At 45.8% G+C, this 21,108-nt stretch overlaps 1 long non-coding RNA gene across 1 annotated transcript in view; it reads right to left on the bottom strand.

Annotated features, from left to right (window-relative positions):
* LOC135980938 (uncharacterized) overlaps positions 1 to 21,108 on the bottom strand; it is a 44,299-nt gene that overhangs the window by 4,841 nt on the left and 18,350 nt on the right. The gene's annotated exons all lie outside the window — the stretch shown is intronic.

Here is a 21,108-nt window from a genome sequence, read left to right as displayed (position 1 = left end):
CACAAGAAAGATGAACTACCCTCTCACCCCAGAGGTATGGCAGGGCGGTGTGCAGGTACTTGCATTGCTGCTGCCGCTTGAACTGTATATGTTCTGTGGCTACTTTGAGGACTTCATGAACCAGGGCTATTAATGCAGCATTTGCCATGAGCATTAAATGCAATGAATGAAACCTACAAGGCAGTTAAGTCAGGTGCTTTTAACATATTCAGAGCACTGTGCCAGCACTAACCAACCTGCACACTACCCTTCTGAAGAAGGCAGATATTATTACCCTGAGAGACAAATTGAAGTTAAGGGAGTTGGTCAAGGGAACACAGTAAATCAGTGGTAGAACCAGAATTAGAGCTCAGGAGTTCATGGTGCTCCATCCATTAGACCGGGGTGGGCAAACTTTTTGGCCTGAGGGCCACATTGGGGTTGCAAAACTGTATGGAGGGCCGGGTAGGGAAGGCTGTGCCTCCCCAAACAGTCTGGCCCCTGCCCCCTATTCGCCCCCTCCCACTTCCCGCCCCCTGACTGTCCCCCTCAGAACCCCCGACCCATCCAATGCCCCCTGCTCCTTGTCCCCTGACCACTCCCACCTGGGACCCCCCCACCCCTAACCCCCCCTGGGGCCTCACCCCCTATCCAATCCCCCTGCTCCCAGTCCCCTGATTGCCCCGATCCCATCCACACCCCTGCCCCCTGACAGGCCCCCTGGGACCCCCCGCCTATCCAACCCCCCCGCCGTTCCCCATCCCCTGACCGCCCCCTTCCCAGAACCTCCACCCCATTCAACCGCCCCCTGCTCCCTGTCCCCTGACTGCCCCCCAGAACCTCCCGCCCCTTATACAACCACCCGGCCCTGGCCCACTTACCACTCACCACGCCGAGCAGAGCATGCAAAGCAGCATGTCTGGCTGCTGCGCCGTCCAGAGCCAGACACGCTGCTGCTCTGCTCGGCAGGAGCACGCAGCTCCGCCGCCCAGAGCGCTGCCCGTGTGGCGGCATAACTGTGGGGGAAGGGAGATAGCAGGGGAGGGGCTGGGGGGCTAGCCTCCCCAGCCGGGAGCTCAGGAGCCAGGCAGGATGGGTCCTGCGGGCCGGATGTGGCCCGTGGGCTGTAGTTTGCCCACTTCTGCATTATACCATGCTGCCTACAATGGTGATTTACTTGCCAGCATAAAGGACTGACTCAGATAGCAAAAGCTGGAGAAGATGGTAGTTGCAAGTGGCAATGGCTAGGGATGGAAGGAAGTTATAGGAGTTTAGTGATGCTTAGTGTTAAGGGAGGCCAGTTTTGTTCAATTTATAGATCAGTGACAGAGAAGAAGGAACACACAATAGCATGATGACCCAAAAATGTGGAGATGGGAAGAGAGTCACATTTAGAAAGTCCTGGACAGAATTGTGATAGTTAATGTAAAGCAACATAATGGAATGAGGCAAGGGTCAAAACCCATGAAAAAGGCTGAGCAGGAGAAGGATCTGCAAACCGTGATGGAGAAACTCTAAAACCTCTGACACCACTAACTGGGGAGGGGAAGTAAAATAAATGATTGCAGTACCTGGATCAGCTAAGGCTCATTTTAGAATAAGGTAAATATTAGCTGACACCTTGCACTGTTTTTTTTTAACAGCTAAAGTGTTTGGAATTGCAACTTGGCTAACATTTAGATGGTTCTCTACCTGCTTGCACCTGAAACAGATTTAAAAACCAGCAGAACAAATAGGATGGTATGCCAAGAGTTGGGAAGAAAAGAGAACTTAGAAGACACAAAAAGGTTATGTTGGTTAGGAAATTAACAAGAATGGGAACATGTGAGCTTTAATTTTTAAAAATATAAACACTTTTTTTCTGGCCGCATGAGTTCAGTGTGGCTAAATATAACATTATCCAAAGTTTCAAACAGAAGCATAAGAAGCCTTAATCTGATTTCTCTCACACTAGATTAAATCAGGAGTAAGTACAATGAAATCAATAGAGTTGCATCCGTGTGTTATTAATTTGTCCTCAAGCAACTAAGTACCCTCATCCCTGCCCATAATGAGCATAAAACTGGTGTGAGAGCAGAATCAGGCCCAACAAATCTGATCTTCTATATACCCAAAATCCACAGTGATTGAAGATTTAGTCTATCTGGTTTAATTAATTCAGACCCCATTTGTTTTATGTTGCTGGATGAAGGTAGATATAATCCCCGTCGGGATCAGCCATTTATCAGTGAGATGTGTGTTGGTAGTGACAGTAAAGGAAGGAACAAGAAGCCAAAAACTAGAGCTCCGGGGGGGGCGGGGGTTTGGGCCGCCCAAACCCCCGAGCGCCGCGCCTGGCCGCCCTAACCCCCGCCATCCCCAGTGCCGCTGAAGCCCCCGCCCCCCCCAGCGCCGCGCCACTGAAAAAAAACCAAACCCTCGAGCGCCGCTCAGCCGAACAAAAACAAAAACACTGCGAGCGCCCCCCGCCACTCCAACATTGGCCGCCCCTTATAAGGTGCCGCCCCAAGCACGTGCTTGGTCGGCTGGTGCCTGGAGCCGGCCCTGACTCCAGGAACTGAAAGTTACACTAGCCTGAAGTTCTGTACTTCCTACAATCAGTGAAAAAAGGCTCTGCTAGTTGGAAAGACCAGGATAGTCCAAGATCTGCTATTTCATAAGCTGGCAGGGTTTGGAGGCAATGCTTGATACGACAATGAAATAAGCACTCACTTCATTACAATTTCTCCCTGCTGTTTACCTCACACTCCCCTTCCCAGGTCTATCAAAAAATGCTGCCAAAAAAAAAACAAACCCAAAACAGTTTCCCCTCCCCAGCTTCTCAAACCATGTCACTCCCCTGTTTGAATCCCTTCTCTATCTTACACTTGCCTACCAAATCAATATCAAGCTCATGGTCCTCGCATTAAAGGCTCCAATCCTGTTTACGGCCCTAATTCAGCAAGATACTTTTTAAAAAGTAATTTTTAAGCACATGACTAACCCATCCGAAGAAGTGGGCTGTAGTCCACGAAAGCTTATGCTCTAATAAATTTGTTAGTCTCTAAGGTGCCACAAGTACTCCTATTCTTTTTGCGGATACAGACTAACACGGCTGCTACTCTGAAACCACTTGAAATCAGATCCTTAAAGTTAGGCATGTGAATAGGTACATTGGGGCCTATGTCTCTGCTCTCATTTACCTCAGACTCCTCAATGCAACTACTAGGAATTATAGCCTCACAGCACTCCTGTATATCACGTCTCCACACAGAGACAGGCATTAAGTGGTTTGACCACAGTTGCACATGGGTCTGATTCTTGACTGCATTGTGCCTTATTCAGTCATTTACACCTGATTTCCACAACTGAGTCTTTCCCCCACTTTGCACAGGGGTAAGTGACTTCACAAGATACAAACCAAAGGAGAATCAGGCTCAGAGATTTTATGACAGAGCTAAACCCTCCTGTTGCCCAGTTCCCTTTAACCCCCCCGGACCATTCTCCCTTCTCTTATCATACAGGAGGGCTTTTTTCATACTGCACATTCTAAATGCTCGGCATGTCCCCTCTGACTTTATTAGCAAAGAGAGTAGCTGAGTAGTTACATTTTCCACGTGGTGTTTCATCCAAGTTCAAAGCACTGCATGAAGTGTTTCGAAAGCCGTTATCCATCCGTAGGCACCCTGAGGGAATCCATGGAGAAACAGCTTTAAAATATTTTTTCTTCAAAAGCAGCTCTAAAAGTCACCATTCTCCTCCAAGATCTTCTCTCTAATCAAGGCCTGATTTTTCCACCCTTCATCTCACTGAGCACTACAGTGGTCACACACAAGGTTTCTACCAGTCGGAGAGAGACTACCACCCTTTCCAGTATTTCCCATTTAAAAGTAGGGTTCCTCTTGCAAACAGGTAGAATATTTCTAACTGGAAGGCTCTTTAAGTGCACCCACTGCACCTTACTGCGTAAGCAACCCCATTATTTCAAGGTCCCACTATTTAACACTGACATCTGCTGTGATGACAGACAGTCATCACAGACAGTCATACAAGACAGTCCCCAGTGGCTAGGGAGCAGGCACACCATGACTGCTGCTTAACATACTGAATATGGTGTTTGCAGTGTTGTTGTAGCCATGTTGCTCCCAGGATATGAGAGAGACAAGGGAGGTGAGGTAATATCTTTTATTGGCCAACTGCTGTTGGTGGAAGGGACAAGCTTTCAAACTACACAGAGCTCTTCTTCAGGTCTGGGAAAGGAAATCAGAGTACACCTCTACCCCTATAACGCGACCCGATATAACACGGGTTCGTGTATAGCACGGTAGCAGTGGCGCTCGCCAGCGCTTTAAAGGATCCGGGGCTCCGGCTGCTGCGGGGAGCCCTGGGCCCTTTAAATCACCGCTGGAGCCCTGCCGCCCCTATCCCGGGGCTGTGGCAGCGGGGCTCCGCCGGCGATTTAAAGGGCCTGGGGCTCCCCGCAGCAGCCGGAGCCCGGAGCTCTTTAAATCACCGCCAGCGCCCTGCCGCCCCTACCCCAATATAATGGGGTTTCAGCTATAACGCAGTAGGGATTTTTGGCTCCCCATGGCCACGTTATAGCGGGGTAGAAGTGTATCTCTTAATACGTTCTCAATATTAAAGTGTTACTTAATATGGTCAGACTAGATTATCTTAATGGTCCCTTCTGACCTTAAAATCTATGATTATTTCACAGTTACCTTTGTCCTCCCCCTCTGTTTGTTTGTCTCCATCTTTTGTCTCTCCTCATATGGTTAGACTGTAAGCTCCTTGGGGCAGGGATTGTCTCAATTATAAATGTATACAGTCAACTTTTCCTAATTGGGACCTGTCATGGCTGGGTCATGGGCAGCCAGAACCACAGTCTGCAGTCATGAGACAGGAGTCAAGAGTCAGCTGGGTCAGGACATCAGAGGTAGGAGTCAAACTGGAGATCAGAACCGCAAGTCAGGAACCAGAGTCAGACTGGGTCAGGATACTAAGGGATCAGAGGCAGGAGACAGACTGGAGGCCAGCAATCGGATGGCATGGGCAAGGGCCCAGTTATTCAGAGAGCTTCCTGTTCCTGCTGCTGCTTAAGTAGGGCCAGCAGGCCAATCAGCAGCTCAGGGACCCCATCAATCAGGCCTCGGGGAGGAGCCTCACAGCAGGCTGGGCTTCATGGATCCCAGATAAGATATTGTCAGCAGGCTGCCAGATGGAGGGTTGAAGTGTGCCTGCTCCTATGGGTCTGGGTTAAAAACCTATGAGTTATGACAGGGACTCCAGATTCTACTTCAATACAAATAAGTAATAATACTCAGTGTGAGCACGGAGTGGCAGAATCTGGCCCTGCCATTCAGTTGCACTGAGAAAAGCAAAGTTTGCAAGAAATATTGTCCAATGCAGCAGCAATTAAGAAGCTCCTACAAAAGCTAATTCTGCTCTTATCAAGATTCATTTAGAGGTCTTTTTTTTTTTTTTAATAAAACTTTCCAGCATCCTTACTAGTAGCTACAATTATTGGGTCATTTTTCACCTAGCCCATCTGTTTTCTTACACTCCTGGTAAATTGTAGTAACCTATGCATAGCATCGCCTTGGGGATTGCGAATGCAATAATCCTAGAATCCATGTCATTTTGATAAGCTGCTGGTGCACAAGACCCTTCTTTCATTGACATAAATGATATGCGAATAGACTGCTAACCCTTATTAAACAGATGCAAAAAGTATACAAGGCCATTCCTGCAGTAAAGAGAGAACACAGATGATTGTTCAAGTTTGCTGTTTCTCTGTAATATTTACTTTTCTTATTATGTTATTCTGCCTCAAATTTTTATACAGCTATCACACATTCCAATTTTTCACAGCACAGGCTTTTGCATTCATTGCCAGGGAACTGAAATGCCCAGGAAGAAAAGGGGTTGATGTCCGATACCTGTAGGGAATGGAGTGAGAGTGGATGGTGGGAAGATCAGCACTTTGAGGGCAACTTTAGCCAGACCTTCTTCCAGCCTGGGCACTCAGTATAGTAGGATGGGTCAAAATGTCATTTCCAAATCTGGGTAGTGGAGTCTGACTCTGACTGAAGTTTGTAGATTGTCCTCTTATTTCATAAGATGCCTCTTCCTGCTGGGAGAAGATTTCTTGAACATCCTGGATCCAGCGTTTTAATGATAGTAATGGAGGGGATTTTCTACATGAGAAAAACGGTACCCTTGGCTTGTGATAAAGCTATAGGGCCTGATTCTCCACTGCCAGAATGTAGCATTTTACACTCTCTCTGCACAGGTGTAAATGGCCACATAAGGTGCAAGACAGTGGAGCATCCAAACTGCCTGAGAGCTCCAAGGAGGAATTCTGCTTGGAGACTCCTGCACCCTATTCTGGTGGCTTGAAAGTGCCAGTCTAGCCCTCGGTGCTGGGTGACGCAGGATCTTCAGACCCCTTGGCATCATGCTACCACGCGTGGCTATTTCTTGACCCCAGACTTTGTGGAAAAGTGAAAAACTGCACATTGTCTACATGAGCACCAACATGAGAATTCAGAGCTGAGGCCTTGGAGACCTAGCTAAGCAGTAACAAAGTGCATTCAGTTTACGCCCAGATACTAGAGGAAAAGTCACTGTGATGCTGCAGATGCCTTGAAGAAAGGCAATCAAGGACTCTGTTTAAGCTCCCAGTCACTGACTGAATTAACATATGCTCTCTCTTGGGTATAGAAAATGTTGGTGGGCCCCATGAAATAACTTTAAGTAATCATAAAGGGCAGGAAGCAGCATCCAAAATCCACTGAACTAAATAACTCTGCTCTTTTTAGAAGCCAGACTGGGGGAGAAAACAGTTTGATTTTATACTGAAAGATACAACAGACATAGTGTCTGATCTCATTTAATGTACCAGAAGTGCCAGTTGCTAATGATTTTTGAAAATGAGACAAGGACATGTGGATTCTTTGTCTGTAATTGTATATATCGGAAACACAGTCCAACACGGTTCCTTTGATCGTCCAGATTCATTAGTTCAAAATGCCATTGGTTAAACAATTTCAAAAGCTTTTATATTGATCAAGGTAGGGAGAAGAAGGAGAAAAGACAAGGAGGGATTGCGGTGGCAGATAAAAACGTGCAGTGCAGGGAATCTTGCCTGACATTTATTGAAGGTGGTGTCTCACTTTCAATGACAATCATTTCAGTTTGAGAAAATCAGTCTTTACACAGCAGGGACTGAGTGCCTGTTGCCACTTTGGGCCCAAGAAGTGGGTTGTAGCCCACGAAAGCTTATGCTCTAATAAATTTGTTAGTCTCTAAGGTGCCACAAGTACTTTTGGTTTTTTTGGGCCCAAGAGGTTAGCCAATATTTGGAGTCTTGCTGGGTGGTTTCCATTAGGAGGAGAAAATGAAGGTATACAAGTCAGGTATTTCTTTGGTGCAACCCTGCTTATTTACAAAGAATGTACACAAAGTCCTGTTTCCCCGAACACAGTGGAAGCAAACAGCAGACCGTTTCCTTGTTCAGAAATCCAAGTCTGCCTTTCCAGCTAATACTATGCCTGTAAGAATTGCTATCATCTTCCTCCCAGGGCTATACTCATCACTGCTTCTCTCATGCAGTGCTGCTTTGTGCTTGCTTTCACCTTTCTCACACAGCTTGCCAAAAAATCCCTTAGCCCATGAGTTTACAATTAGTTCCAGGGAAACCCCTCAGACTACACAGCAAGTTTTGCCATGCAATCCCCTGCGTGGTGGCTTCCTATTCTTTCCAGTTCTTGCTATATGAAAGGCATTTAATTGCTCCTTCCATTCAGCCTGAACGAAAGGTGCTTAGCACACCCATTAGCTTTAACAAAATCTGAGATTGTCTATAGCTCAAACACCTGCTTCATGTCAGCGATTAACATCTTGTAGCACAACAATATTCTTATCTCCTGTCTCAGAGGAATTTGCCTCAATTCCCATTTCATTAAGACAAACCTGGGCAGTTTTTCTTGGTAGATGACATTTTACTTCTTTTTTCCCCGCATTTGCACTTACTCACTGACACATCCTTCTCACAGGGAAGGATTTTTTGTTGTGAATGAGGATGACAGGATGCTGAACCCACATGCACTACCAGTTCAGATCCTATATAACTGAGGACTAAAGCCAATGTGATTTTAAACTGAAGATGCAGATGCCTCACATTGTAGGGCTGGGAAATAAGACCTCCTCTTCCTATGGCTGTTTTTAGCTCTAGGGGCCTGATCCAAAGCCTAATGAAGTCAGTGGGAATCTTTCCATTAACTTCAGTGGGCACTGGATCCAGTCACAGACACATTAATACCAGACAGGAGAATATCAGTATATTGGAGAATTCAGAGATGGGGTGGGAGCTGAAGGGATGGATTTCTGAAGGAAAAACGAACCAATATGAATATTGGATAAATGAGAAGGAGAAATATGATACATCTACAAGGACTGTAACCGAGTGGTGTAAGCACCATAGAAGGATTGCTCAGGGTAGACACCAGGGGATAGAACTAAGGGCTTGTCTTCACTACCCACCCGGATCGGCGGGTAGAAATCGATCTCTCAGGGATCGATTTATCGTGTCTCATCGGGACACGATAATCGATCCCCGAATCAATGCGCGTACTCCACCAACCCAGGTAGGAGTAAGCACCGTCGTCGGGGGAGCCACGGTGGTTGATTTGCCGCCGTCCTCACAGTGGGGTAAGTCGGATCAGATACGTCGAATTCAGCTATGCTATTCCCGTAGCTGAATTTGCGTATCTGAAATCGATTCTCCCCCCGCCCCCGTAGTGTAGACGTAGCCTAAGAGTAAGAGGAGGAAACTTTGTAAAGGAAAATTTAGGCTGAGAGGAGTAGCTGGAAGTTTCCCAGTACTGAGGCCTCAGACTGTGGAATCGTGTCCCAAGGGAAGTGGTGGAAACCCCATTGTTTGAGTCACTGACAACTAGACTGAACAAAAACCCACAGACCAATTCTGCCCATGGAGTCAATGACGTAACATGTTTTTTCTCCATTTTTAATGCCTGAAGTTTTATTGGTAAACCTCGCAGAGCAGCAGAGTCTGACAACGTTTAAGAATGACCCAGTGTATCTCAGGCCAGATTGCTTCAGATATAGGAATGTTTTGCTTTGCATTTCTCCAAGGTCTGATAGGGTGAACTAAATTAGTGTATAACTTTATTCCAAACAGCATTCTTTCCCTTCTGAAGAAAACTGAGAAAAACACCCCCCTCCCTGAAATCATCATAAAGACTAGGCAAATACGAGTTGCAGTTACTGTGATTATTGCTATTGACTGATTTGTTATACCTACAAACTATACACACAGCTAGCCTGTACTGCTGTTATTATTGTTACTCCGTCCTCCCTCCCAATGCCATCCTCCCTCCAAATCTGTTACATTTGGTCTTGTCTAATTAAGTGTTAAGCTCTTTGGGGCAGAAATGTCTCTTATTCTGTGTCTATGCAGTACCTACACAATGGGGCAGTGACTTGGCTGATGCTGCTACGCACGAGTGTAATACAAATAATAATCCTAATCTAGATTTCTGAGCATGGATCCTCTGTTGCAATCACTGGGCATAACAGTTTCTGAGGAAAAGTCATTGGTGGACCCTTCTAGCTGTGATCATTGCTAGTAGTGTCGCAGTACCATATAGGAGCCCCAGTCATGGATTAGGACCGCACTGCACAAGGCACTGTACAGACACCTCACAGAAGGATGGTCCTTACCCTGAGGAGTTTACTGAGTACATTCAACCTCCAGGTCCAGCCTATGGGTATGGGCAAATCTCTTCAGACTGCTTTATCATGCCCTGTCACCACCACCTAACCACACTATTATATATCTTCCTAACCTAATGGGTAAACAATGGACCACTCTGCTGCCCTGTGAGCTGGTAAATTGGGAGGAAGGGGATGCCAGAAGGCAGTGTATTAGACACCTTGCCATGGAGAGGGGGTGGACTACCAGGTCTCCCTCATCAGTGGAATGAGACCAGAACCGAATCCCTAAAGGAAGGTCTGGCTTCCACACTACCCAACATACTTTGAAGCTATCTATTTAATTTCTTCAATATAAATGAAATGGCTGACATGAAGGGCCAGATTGTGGTCTTTTGCCACTGCCTTGCATTGGGGGCAATGTGGGGCCACCTGTCCCAGAAACAGCCGCAGGAGGAATTGTGCTTCAACAGGCACAAGCCCTTCTGAAGTTCCCTGCCACATGTGGCAATATGATCTGCTAACCTCTCCACCCCCGGCAAGATCCATGGGCAGATGTGGAGAGGGACAGGGTGATGTATCAGTCGCCTTCCTAGCCCCAAAGGAAGGCATCCAGGGGGATGCATGCAGCATATTAGTCCCTTGTGCCCCCACCTCCCCCGTGCAAAGAGACAGCAACTGTACCCAGCTCCTTGTGCATGGAGGATCTGGCCCTAAGGTATTCTTGGCCCATATGTGAAAGCTGCTCTTTTTTCTAAATGTGATGCGCAATCACAAAGCTATCTGCCAAGGTAGCGTAACTCCCCGGGTGAGGAGAGGGCTAGACGTTCATGCATTAGCGGTCCTAAAACAGCTCTGTAATTAAAAGTAACTTGCTTCAGCTGACTGCTCAACGCCTCTCTACAGCCAACCTGGGCCACCTCCTCTCCACATTTAATATCGCAGCATGAAACTGGCACATGTCCTGCTTAAATTACCATACACAGTGAGTCACTCTTTTCCCCTTTCCATCTCCTCTTTTTAAAAATAATGTCAGGGTGCAGTGATGTGTGAGCAGGCACTGACCAGTGACAGATCATAATGCCATGGTCTGGCCCACCACTGCTTAATCAATCAAGCCTGTCTGGGAGGGGGTTGCATATTTTCTTCAGTATTTTTACTCAGCCTATGTTTCTACAGTGCACTAGGTGCTGTGCAAACTTAAAGGAAAGCACAGTCCCTCCCCCGAGAAGCACATAATGTAAGTCAGTGTGATGAATGCAGGATTGGGAATCTGGCTGTTCTGAATACTCATCTTGGCCCTGCCATGACTCCCTCCGTGGCCTTAAGCAAGTGCCTTCCCCTTTGTCTCTTGTAACTGCAGCGCTCTTGGTCTGTATATATGTAGATAATTAGTTAATAGACAAGGTGCCAGCAGATGGCGCTCAACCAGCACCCTCCCTGCTCCAGTGGGTTCTACCAGCCCAGGGCCTAGTGACACAATAATTCAAAATATGTGGCCTACGAGGCAGGCACCTCTACACCTGCTTCCTGGGCCTCTTCCTACCCTGGCTTCCATTCCTCTGCTGGTGTCACTGGTTTGCTTCCAAGTTCCCCCTGGAGTCCTGTCCAGCTATGGTCTGGCGGGTCTTCTTCTCTCAGTCGGGGCTCTTCGCTGCCGTCCTCCTCAGCTGAAGGGCCTGCGTTGGCTTGATGGTGGGGCCTGGTCCCAGCCAGATCGGCAGGAGCCGGCACCACACAACTGCTCTCCTGCTCTGCCACCTAGATTGAGCTAACCTGCTCCCATTTGGCCTCAGCATCTATTGTGAGCAGGGCCAGCAGGAGCGGCTGGGTGTGGCTTTCTGGGCCCAGAGCTGCTCCTTAACCCTTCCCTCACCAGTGTGGGGCTTGTACACCCCATCACAGACATCCCTCTCCATTTAAATGTATAGTACCCAGGAAGCAGCACATCTTTTTCAGTAATGGCTACAAGTCCTTGGGGGGAAGAAGCAGAATACATGGGAGGGAAATCGGACTGCAGTGTGCCTCCTCATCCTGAAAATGGTACTGGTGGAAGAGTAGGAGGGTGCGACCATGTTTGGTCTCCAGCTCCTGCTTGAGGAAGGTCCTTCTTTCTTCATTCTCGGCAGGTCCCTTTGTGCATGCAGTGGATGTGGTTGGTGTTGCTGACACTGCACAGCTGGGCTGCATTAAGTATCTCTGGGGCTGCCTGCAGTGTTCAACTGATTACAATTGGTTGCTGATTATTATTATTATTACAGCAGTGCCCAGAAACCCCAGTCAGGATTGTGGCCCCATTGTATTAGGTGCTGTACAGACACAGGGTGAAATCCTGTCCCTCGAAGTTAATGACACAACTCTCATTGTCTTTGATGGGGCTAGGATTCAACCCCAAATAGCTTAGTCACCTATTGCAGTAGTTCTCAACCTTTTTTTTACCTAGGGACCCCTAAACTTAAATAGACAAACCTGCGGATCCCCAACCAGAGGCGACACCCGGGGCTAAAGCCCAAGCCCCACTGCGCAGGACTGAAGCCTGAGCCCAAGCCCTGCCACCTGAGGCTGAAGTCTGGTCCTTGGTGGTACACCTGAAACCTGCTTGTGGCCCCCCAGTTGAGAACCAGTGACCTAGTGGACAGCCTACCAAGCTGGATGTTATTATGTGATCTCAAAGAAACAAAAGGTACAAAAGAGCTTTGGCATTTCACACCAGACTAAGCACGACTATGTATTACCATAAACTTCCTTGCCCTCAGAAGGAAGGTTGAAATTTTAAATTTTAAATTAATAGATGCCTCCTTGACAGCAAGATTTGCAGTGCAGAGGGAAGACTGCTAGGAAGAAATTTTGGCAATGTATAAAAACCCATCTTTCCTCCATCCCGCTCTCTCTCTCTCTTAATGTATTTATGTACACAATTCCTGAGAGGCAGATAGAAGAGAATTTTATACCAGAGAACACTAATGCTATTCTGTTTGCCCATAGCCCTGAGCAATTTAGCTTTGCTAATGAGAGTAAGAGTTTCTGGGTTGTGATCTCTGGCGATTATTACAATGTTGGCACTGGGTACTTGAGCAGTAGCCTAATAGTTGTCCAAACAAGTTCTGGCAGAGTTACATCTTGGGGCACAGAGAGAGAGACGCACTGTTATGGGTGATGGCATTAGGGTTTCTGATATATGAAATGAATCTGAAGTCCTTTGAATGTTGAATGTTCCAGGATTCAAAGTGAATTTTTTAGCAATCACTTGGAGGAGGGATTTTTGTTACTGCATTTTACAAGGAGCAATAACTTCAGGGATAATAAGACAACTGACACCTATTTGGGTTCAGAAGTAGTTCTCTTGCATGCATTTCTTATCAAAAACTTTCTGCGCCAGAGGCCAAGCAAGCTTCCTAATCAGAAACACAGCAGAAAACTTCAGAGAATGGACATTCACCAGGGACACCCTCAAGATAAGACTGGTAATTTTAAAATAAAACTTCTTATCTATGTTACCAATAACTTGGCTGACAAAAGAAATTGAAAGGACTGGATTTTTGAGTACTCTTCGAAAAGTCATGGATAATGGGAGAAATTCCAGAGGACTGGAAAACGGAAAATATAGTGCCCATCTATAAAAAGGGGAATAAGGACAACCCAGGGAATTACAGACCAGTCAGCTTAACTTCAGTACCCAGAAAGATAATGGAGCAAATAATTAAGCAATCAATTTACAAACACCTAGCAGATAATAAGGTGATAAGTAACAGTCAGCATAGATTTGTCAAGAACAAATCATGTTAAACCAACCTAATAGCTTTCTTTGACAGGGTAACAAGCCTTGTGGATGGGGAAAAGAGATAGATGTGATTTATCTCAACTTTAGTAAGGCTTTTGATACTGTCTCTCATGATCCTGTCATAAACAAACTAGGGAAATGCAACCTAGGTAGATCTACTATAAGGTGGGCGCATAACTGGTTGGAAAATTGTTCTCAGAGAGTAGAGTAGCTATCAGTGGTCTGCAGTCAAGGTGGAAGGGCATATTGAGTGTGTCCCTGTCCCAGAGGGATCGGTCCTGGGTCTGGTTCTGTTCAATGTCTTCACCAATGATTTAGATAATGGCATAGAGAGTACACTTATAAAGTTTGTGGACGATACCAAGCTGGGAAGGGTTGCAAGTGCTTTGGAGGATAGGATTAAAATTCAAAATGATCTGGACAAACTGGAGAAATGGTCTGAAGTAAATAGGATAAAATTCAATAAGGACAAATGCAAAGTACTCCACTTAGGAAGGAACAATCAGTTGCACACATACAAAATGGAAAAAGTCTGCCCAGGAAGGAGTACTGTGGAAAGGTATCAGGGGGCCGATCATAGTGGATCACAAGCTAAATATGAGTCAACAATGTAACACTGTTGCAAAAAAAGCAAACATCATTCTGGGATGTATTAGCAGGAGTGTTGTAAGCAAGACATGAGAAGTAATTCTTCCACTCTACTCTATGCTGACACGGCCACATTTCAGAAAAGATGTGGACAAATTGGAGAAAGTCCAAAGGAGAGCAACAAAAATGATTAAAGGTCTAGAAAACATGACTTATGAGGAAAGATTGGAAGAAATGGGTTTGTTTAGTCTGAAGAAGAGAAGACTGAGGGGGGACATGATAACAGTTTTCAAGTACATAAAAGTTTTACAAGGAGGAGGGAGAAAAATTGTTCTCTTTAACCATTGAGGATAGGATAAGAAGCAATGGGCTTAAATTGCAGCAAGGGTGGTTTAAGTTGGATATTAGGAATAACTTCCTAACTATCAGGGTAGTTAAGCACTGGAATAAATTGCTTAGAAAGTTTGTGGAATCTCCATCATTGGAGATGTTTAAGAGCAGGTTGGACAAACACTTGTCAGGGATGGTTTAGATAATACTTAGTCCTGCCAGGAGTGCAGAGGACTGGACTAAATGACCTCTCAAGGTCCCCTCCAGTCCTACGATTCTATGTTTTTCATCAGGTGAGGGCAAGACAGCCTTTTTTGCATGTCTACTTTATGCATTTCAAACATAAAAATAGCTGACAGAGAGATGTCTAGCATCTTGAATGACATAGGTTTCTCAAGATCCCTTAAAATTTCCACTATCTTGCACTGCAAAAGACACAGAACCAAAGAGCAGGCCCCTGATGGTTTTGATTCCAGTCCACCTCCAAATCTGTTGGGGGCAGATCCAGTTTCTAGAGGTCTGAATCTCTAGCACCCTTAAAATATGGCTTGAGGAGTGCTTAGATCTGAGGTTTCAGTCCAGACCCATCTCTAATAGAATGAACTAAGTGAAGAAAAAACCAAAATGCTGGAATTCTGAGAAGGCATCTCACTGTGAAATTCACACCTCAATGAACCCCAATTTAAAAGAGAAGAGACTGAGATAAAAACAATGGTTTAAAGAGGAAGGTTAATGAATTGTCACAGTTAGTAGTTTGGTTAGACAATCCAAGGTATAAAACTTATTTTTCTGCTCATAGAAGAATCACAGGCAAACCACACAATGGTTTGTGAAATATCCCTGAGGTTTCAGACAAGTGCTGGAGGAGGAATTAAATTTGCAGTCTCAGCTGTCACGGGGCAGCAAACTCATCGCTGGACTGGGAAACCTAGGTCACAGCTCAGATGAGATATGATCCGAAATTGGTTCTAAAGAGAATTCCTCAGCAGGAGAGAGAGGCTTGAAAGACATAGTGACCAATGCAATAGTATCTATACAGGGACCCAGAAATACTACCTAGCTCATTTTCCTTCTTTGCCTCTGTCCAGAGTACATTTCCTCTTACAAACAAAACAATACTTTTAGTAGCCCATAGAAGGTGCTCCTGGAACTTAGTGGGGACACCTGGCACATCTTTCCCTCACCTTGATCACTGCAACCTGATCTATGTTTCTGCATTAACACTATTCAGCCCTCAGTGCTCTCCTTAGTACAACCAGTGAATGAAATTTCGTCAGAAATTTGTACAATATTTAATAGATAATGAAGGGCTGGCTACAGTCAGTGGCACCAGAAACGTCAAGGGCTTATTTAATGTTCCAGTTGCATAGACACACTTGTAAAAGTCAGTGCATGTTTTAAAATTTTTTTGCTACACAGACATGTCACTGCACAATTTTTTCAGGCCCATAGTTTAACATGGAGCACTTATCACCGAGCACTGAACAGCAGTCATGTCAGAGGATAGACCCAGCTGTGTCAAACCATTTAAGAGAACACCTTTCTCTCCATTCTTCTCCTGAGTGACCCTGAGTGATGTGCCTAGTCTCTCAGATCCTTTGGGTATGTCTACAGTGCAAATTAAGGTGTAATTGTAGTGTGGGTATCTCTACACATGTTAGCTTTAGTCTACTTACTCTGGGTAAGCAGTGAAGATGCAGTGGCATAGAATCTGGTGCAGGCCAGCAACTCAAGGCTGTAAGTCTCCAGGAGGCTTGTTCTAGGATAACTGGCCCACGCAGAAACCGGTTACAGCCTATGGCATACTTTGAACTGCCTTTGTCTGATATGGCTTCCCTCTGAATGGAACAGAGTGTCTTGCAAGTCCCATATTCTATCCAATTGTAATTTTGCTTCCTGCCATTACTGCAGACCCACTTCTTAGCCCCTGGATCTTTGTGTTATTAAATGTCTGGCAATTACCACACATTGTGATCAGTTAATAAAAACGGAAATGTAATCAAAACTCACTGTGTCATGCTGGCTAAATGAATTCTCTTCACAGCAGGAACTGGAGGGCATGTGTAGTGACACAAACATCAGCTTTTCTAGACAGGACATGTTTCACATTCATTTATTTCAGTGTCTATCTAATTGGATATTTTAATGGTTTTATATTTAAATCTTCCTTCCCACATACGCACACATTCTCCTGATATTACAGCAGCTTCTTGCATAGGTTGAGCAATATAGCCCAATCATTCATCAGTATAGTCTAGACTAGGGGACCCTTACATGGGTGCATTGGGTTGGGGGAATGGGGGACAAGGAGGAAGGCATAAGGACCCAAGGTGTGTCCTGTTCAAAGGCCTGTCACAATTGTAGTCCCTGTGCTTAAACAAGTCACCATTGCTTACTAGTTCACTGCTAATCAGAACACTGAAGGAAGAAGAGGGACAATCACAATTATGAAGATCTAGATGACCCACTGTGTCACCAGTGGCTGGAGCCTGGATTGTGAGCAGAACAAGCTGAGAGGGGAGAAGTGTAGCCCAGATGGGAATCTTAGCTCCACAAAAGGGCCAATGAGGCATCTGAGTCCACTGAAAAGTCAAACACTGGGAGCCCGGAAGAGCCCAGATAGTATCCTGTGCCTCTTCAAGAGACAACCAAGTCCCAGGAGGTATCCATGCCCTACCAAGGGGAGTCAAACCCAGCAGAGGGCATCTGAAGCCCATCGAAGAGAAGCCAAGTCTGAGGACCCCAGCATGATCATATTTTGAACATCTTCATAATCTGCCAAGGGTGGCATTGGATTTTGGCATATGGTTATTGCATCTCAGGACCTTAGAATACCACTGAAGTGCTAGCAAAATCCAGAAATTTAAAAGGCTATTGAATGATGTGACCACTCTGATGGCTGAACTAATGGGGATAATGTTGGAACTAACCTGGGAAGGAGATGTATAACCAGCTGCAGCTATAATTTTATTTGAGTCCATGTCAGGCATTATGACAATCAGAACAGGGGCTTCAGAAAGCAGAAATGTCATAATGGCATAATAAGTTAAAACGTGTGCAGTGTTGTTCAGTGATCTGAAGAAGAGCTCTGTGTAAGCTCAAAAGCTTGTCTCCTTCACCAACAGAGTCTAGTCCAGTAAAAGATATTACCTCACACATTTTGTCTCAATAATAAGTTAAATAACATTCCCAACTACAGAAATAAGATAAGCACATATCTGAGTAACAGTAGCATGGATTCCAGTGCATATTGCAATATCTGGAAATGACATGGCTGACAAAGCAGCAAAACAAGCTGCTAAAAATGCAGATGTGGATATTAAGACACCCTTAAGTAGACAAGAATTTAAAAGTGTGTTCACAAAGGTGTTACAAAGAAATGGCAAGAATTCGTTGCATCAGTCTTCACGGCAGAGGTTGTGAGGGAGATTTCTACACGTGAGCCATTCTTTTGAGGTGACAAATTTGAGGAATTTTCCCAGATTGAGGTGTTAAAAGAGGAGGTTTTACAACAAATTGATAAATTAAACAGTAAAAAGTTACTAGGACCAGATGGGATTCACACAAGAGTTCCGAAGGAACTCAAATATGAAACAGCAAAACTATTAGCTGTGGTATGTAACCTATCACTTAAATCAGCTCCTATATCAGATGACTGGAGAGTAGCTAATGTAACACTGCTTTTTAAAAAAGGCTCCTGAGGTGATCCTGGCAATTACAGGCTGGTAAGCCTGACTTCAGTACTAGGCAAATTGATTGAGCTCTGTGTCTGCCATAGTGAACAATCTCATGAGGTCTTCACGAGAATCGGAATACCAAAAGAAATATTGACGGACCATCTAACATGTCATCTAAACTAATGCAGGCGCTGAGTGAATTGCTAAAGATCAAGACTCTCAAGACCTCCAGCTACCGCCCATAGACCGATGGGCTGGTGGAGCGATTCAATGGGACTCTAAAGGCCCTGCTGATAAAGTTCGTGAACTCAGACCCCTGACACTGGGACCAGTTACTGCCATCATTACTGTTTGCCATATGAGAAGTCCCCCAAGCCTCCTCCAGATTCTTGCCCTTTGAGTTTCTAGATGGGAGGCAGCCCAGGAGGATTTTGGACCTCGCCTGGGAAGAGCAGGAGTCCCAGATCTTGGGCTCAGTGCCCTACATGCTTCAACTCCATGAGAGACTGAAGACGGTAGGGGTCTTAGCCAAGGAAAACCCGTTAAAAGCCCAGCAAACACAGTAAGGTGCCTACATCCAGGGGGCCAGGATGCAAACTTTTGAACCAGGTGACAGGTTATTTTTGCTCCTCCTGGCTATGAAGTTGGCCAGAGAGGCCCTACGTTATTACCTGTTAGTCAACTCCTTCATACTCATCACTGCTGGCTAAACTCTATGAAAGACGCTAAAGCCAGAATTATGAGGTGGTACCTCTCCCTATAACCCTACGACTTCCAGGTGCTCCACCGCCAAAGAAAAGCACATTCAAATGCTGACTTTTTTTTCCTGGGAAGGGGGAGAGGTAAGAGCAGGAGGAAGACCACCGCCGGGTTCTAGCCTGAGGGCGAGGGTGTGTGATGGGGTGTACAAGCCCCACACTGATGAGGGAAGGGTTAAGGAGCAGCTCTGGGTTCAAAAAGCCACACCCAGCCGCTGCTGCTGGGCAAGCTCACAATGGAAGCTGAGCTCAAAATGGAGCAGCTCAACTCAGTCTAAGCCAACTGAGCAGGAGAGCAGTTGCGTGGTGCTGGTTCCTGCTGAGAAGCCACTGGGGCCCCAGGTGGCTGGGAATGGGCCCCATCACCAAGCCAATACAGGCCCTTCAGCCACAGAGGACAGCAATGATGAGCCCCGACTGAGAGAGGAAGACCTGCCAGACCGCAACCAGAGAGGACTCCAGGGGGAATTCAGAATCGAATCAGTGGCACCAGCAGAGGAACCGAAGGTGGGGTAGGAAATGGCCCAGGGAGCAGGCATAGTGGCGCCTGCCCCCTCGGCCATACATTTTGAATTCTTGTTTCACTGGGCTCTGGGTTGGAACCTCGTGAAGCAAGGAGGGGCCAGGTTTCCCTACTCCCAGGCATTGACCCTTACTACTGGGTGATACAGACACTGACTCCTGCTGCTAGCCAACACGCCCATAGACTCTCACTGCTGAGCAATAGCACCACAGACTCCAGCCACTAGGCAACACAGTTATTGACTCTTGCCACTGGGTGACACGGCCACTGACTCTTGCTGCTAGGCGACATGGCTGTGGACTCTCGCCACTGGGCGACAGAGCCCAGAGTATCATCAATAAACATGGCATAAACACCAAACCCTCCAACCATCCCCAAGAGGGTCTCCCTGCCTGTGTCAGGGAGAGCTGGGAGGCCACTGCCATTGTTGTGTTTCAGTTCCAATGCAGAATGTTAACTGAGTCACTGTATGCTCTCTCTCATGGAGACTTTATTTTTATTTCTTGTTAAGGGAAAGAAAAGAAAGAAAGAATATAATGTACATGGGGGAAATACATGTGCAAAGGAGAACGTAATGCCCAGCTGGAAGGAGAACGGGAAAGCGAGTCTGCAGCAGAGCGTGGGTGGGTTTGTCCAGTGTTGGCATGTTGCTTTGAGGATTTTTATTGTATTGATTTGACTCTGTGCACAGCCCAGCAACTGCACTATTTTCTACAAAGCTAAGACCATGTCAGGCACAATGAGAAATGAAATGGTTATTAGTTTTCCTGTAATTGCATGTGAAGCTTTGACCTTGGTGATTGTTACACTGATCTAGTATACAATCTAGTTACACACAGCTCTCAGGTCATGAGCACCTCAGCGCAGAAAAACATAATGAATTGACAGGAATTCAGAGAAAAACAAGTTAATAAAGGGGTAGAGACAGTGATTTATGTGGAAAGATGTATTTAAAAAATTAAACATGTATAGCTTGGCCCAAATATTAAATTCAGCTACCATGCAAATACATGAAGGATTTAAATACCAAGAAGGATAGGAATTGTTCAAGATGGCCCATGAGAGATATGACCGTGAGTAACAGGATGAAATTAAGCACAGGAACATTTAGGCTGAATTACAGGAAAAAATTACTAATGCTGAGCTGGTTAAGACTGCGTGATGGCCTCCCAAGGGAAGCAGTGGAAATCCCAACATTTTTGTGACTTGAAACCAAGTTATACATAGCTCTGGTCAGTAGATTGTTGGGAACAATTCTGCATTGATCTGTATGGGATACAGTGTATGACCCAGCTCTGTCTTGCATGTCTGTCACTCTCATGGCAAATCCTACTGCAAAAAGCCATGTAGGGCCAGATTTTCAAAGATGTTTAAGCACCTAAAGGTGCTGGTAGGCAGCTAGAGCCTCACTCCCATTAGAATCAATGATTTCCCCTTCTCAGGATTTCAGTTAAGTGCCTAGGCCCAGATCCACACAGGGCCTTTTCTGATCAGACGAGATAGGTCTGTCCTTGGCTAGTGTTGGGGCTTAGGCATGAGACTGGCCTCCAGGGGGCTGCTTGAGGCAGCAGTGCACATGCCCAAAGGGCTCCAAGGGTACTTTTATAGTGAAAATTTAGGTGCCAAGGGATTTTAGGCACCGGCAGAGTTACACAGCAGCTGAGTAGGATGTTTGGAGATCTCAATGGTGCCTACGTTTTGGACTTAGATGCCAAAAGTGGGAGTTAAGTGCCTAAGTCCTTTCATGGATCTGGGTCT

Source organism: Chrysemys picta, chromosome 1 (genome assembly GCF_011386835.1).
Source record: "Chrysemys picta bellii isolate R12L10 chromosome 1, ASM1138683v2, whole genome shotgun sequence".
Classification (NCBI taxonomy): Eukaryota; Metazoa; Chordata; order Testudines; family Emydidae; genus Chrysemys; species Chrysemys picta.
Note: the sequence above shows the minus strand (reverse complement) of the source record. Positions and strands in the feature narration are given on the sequence as shown.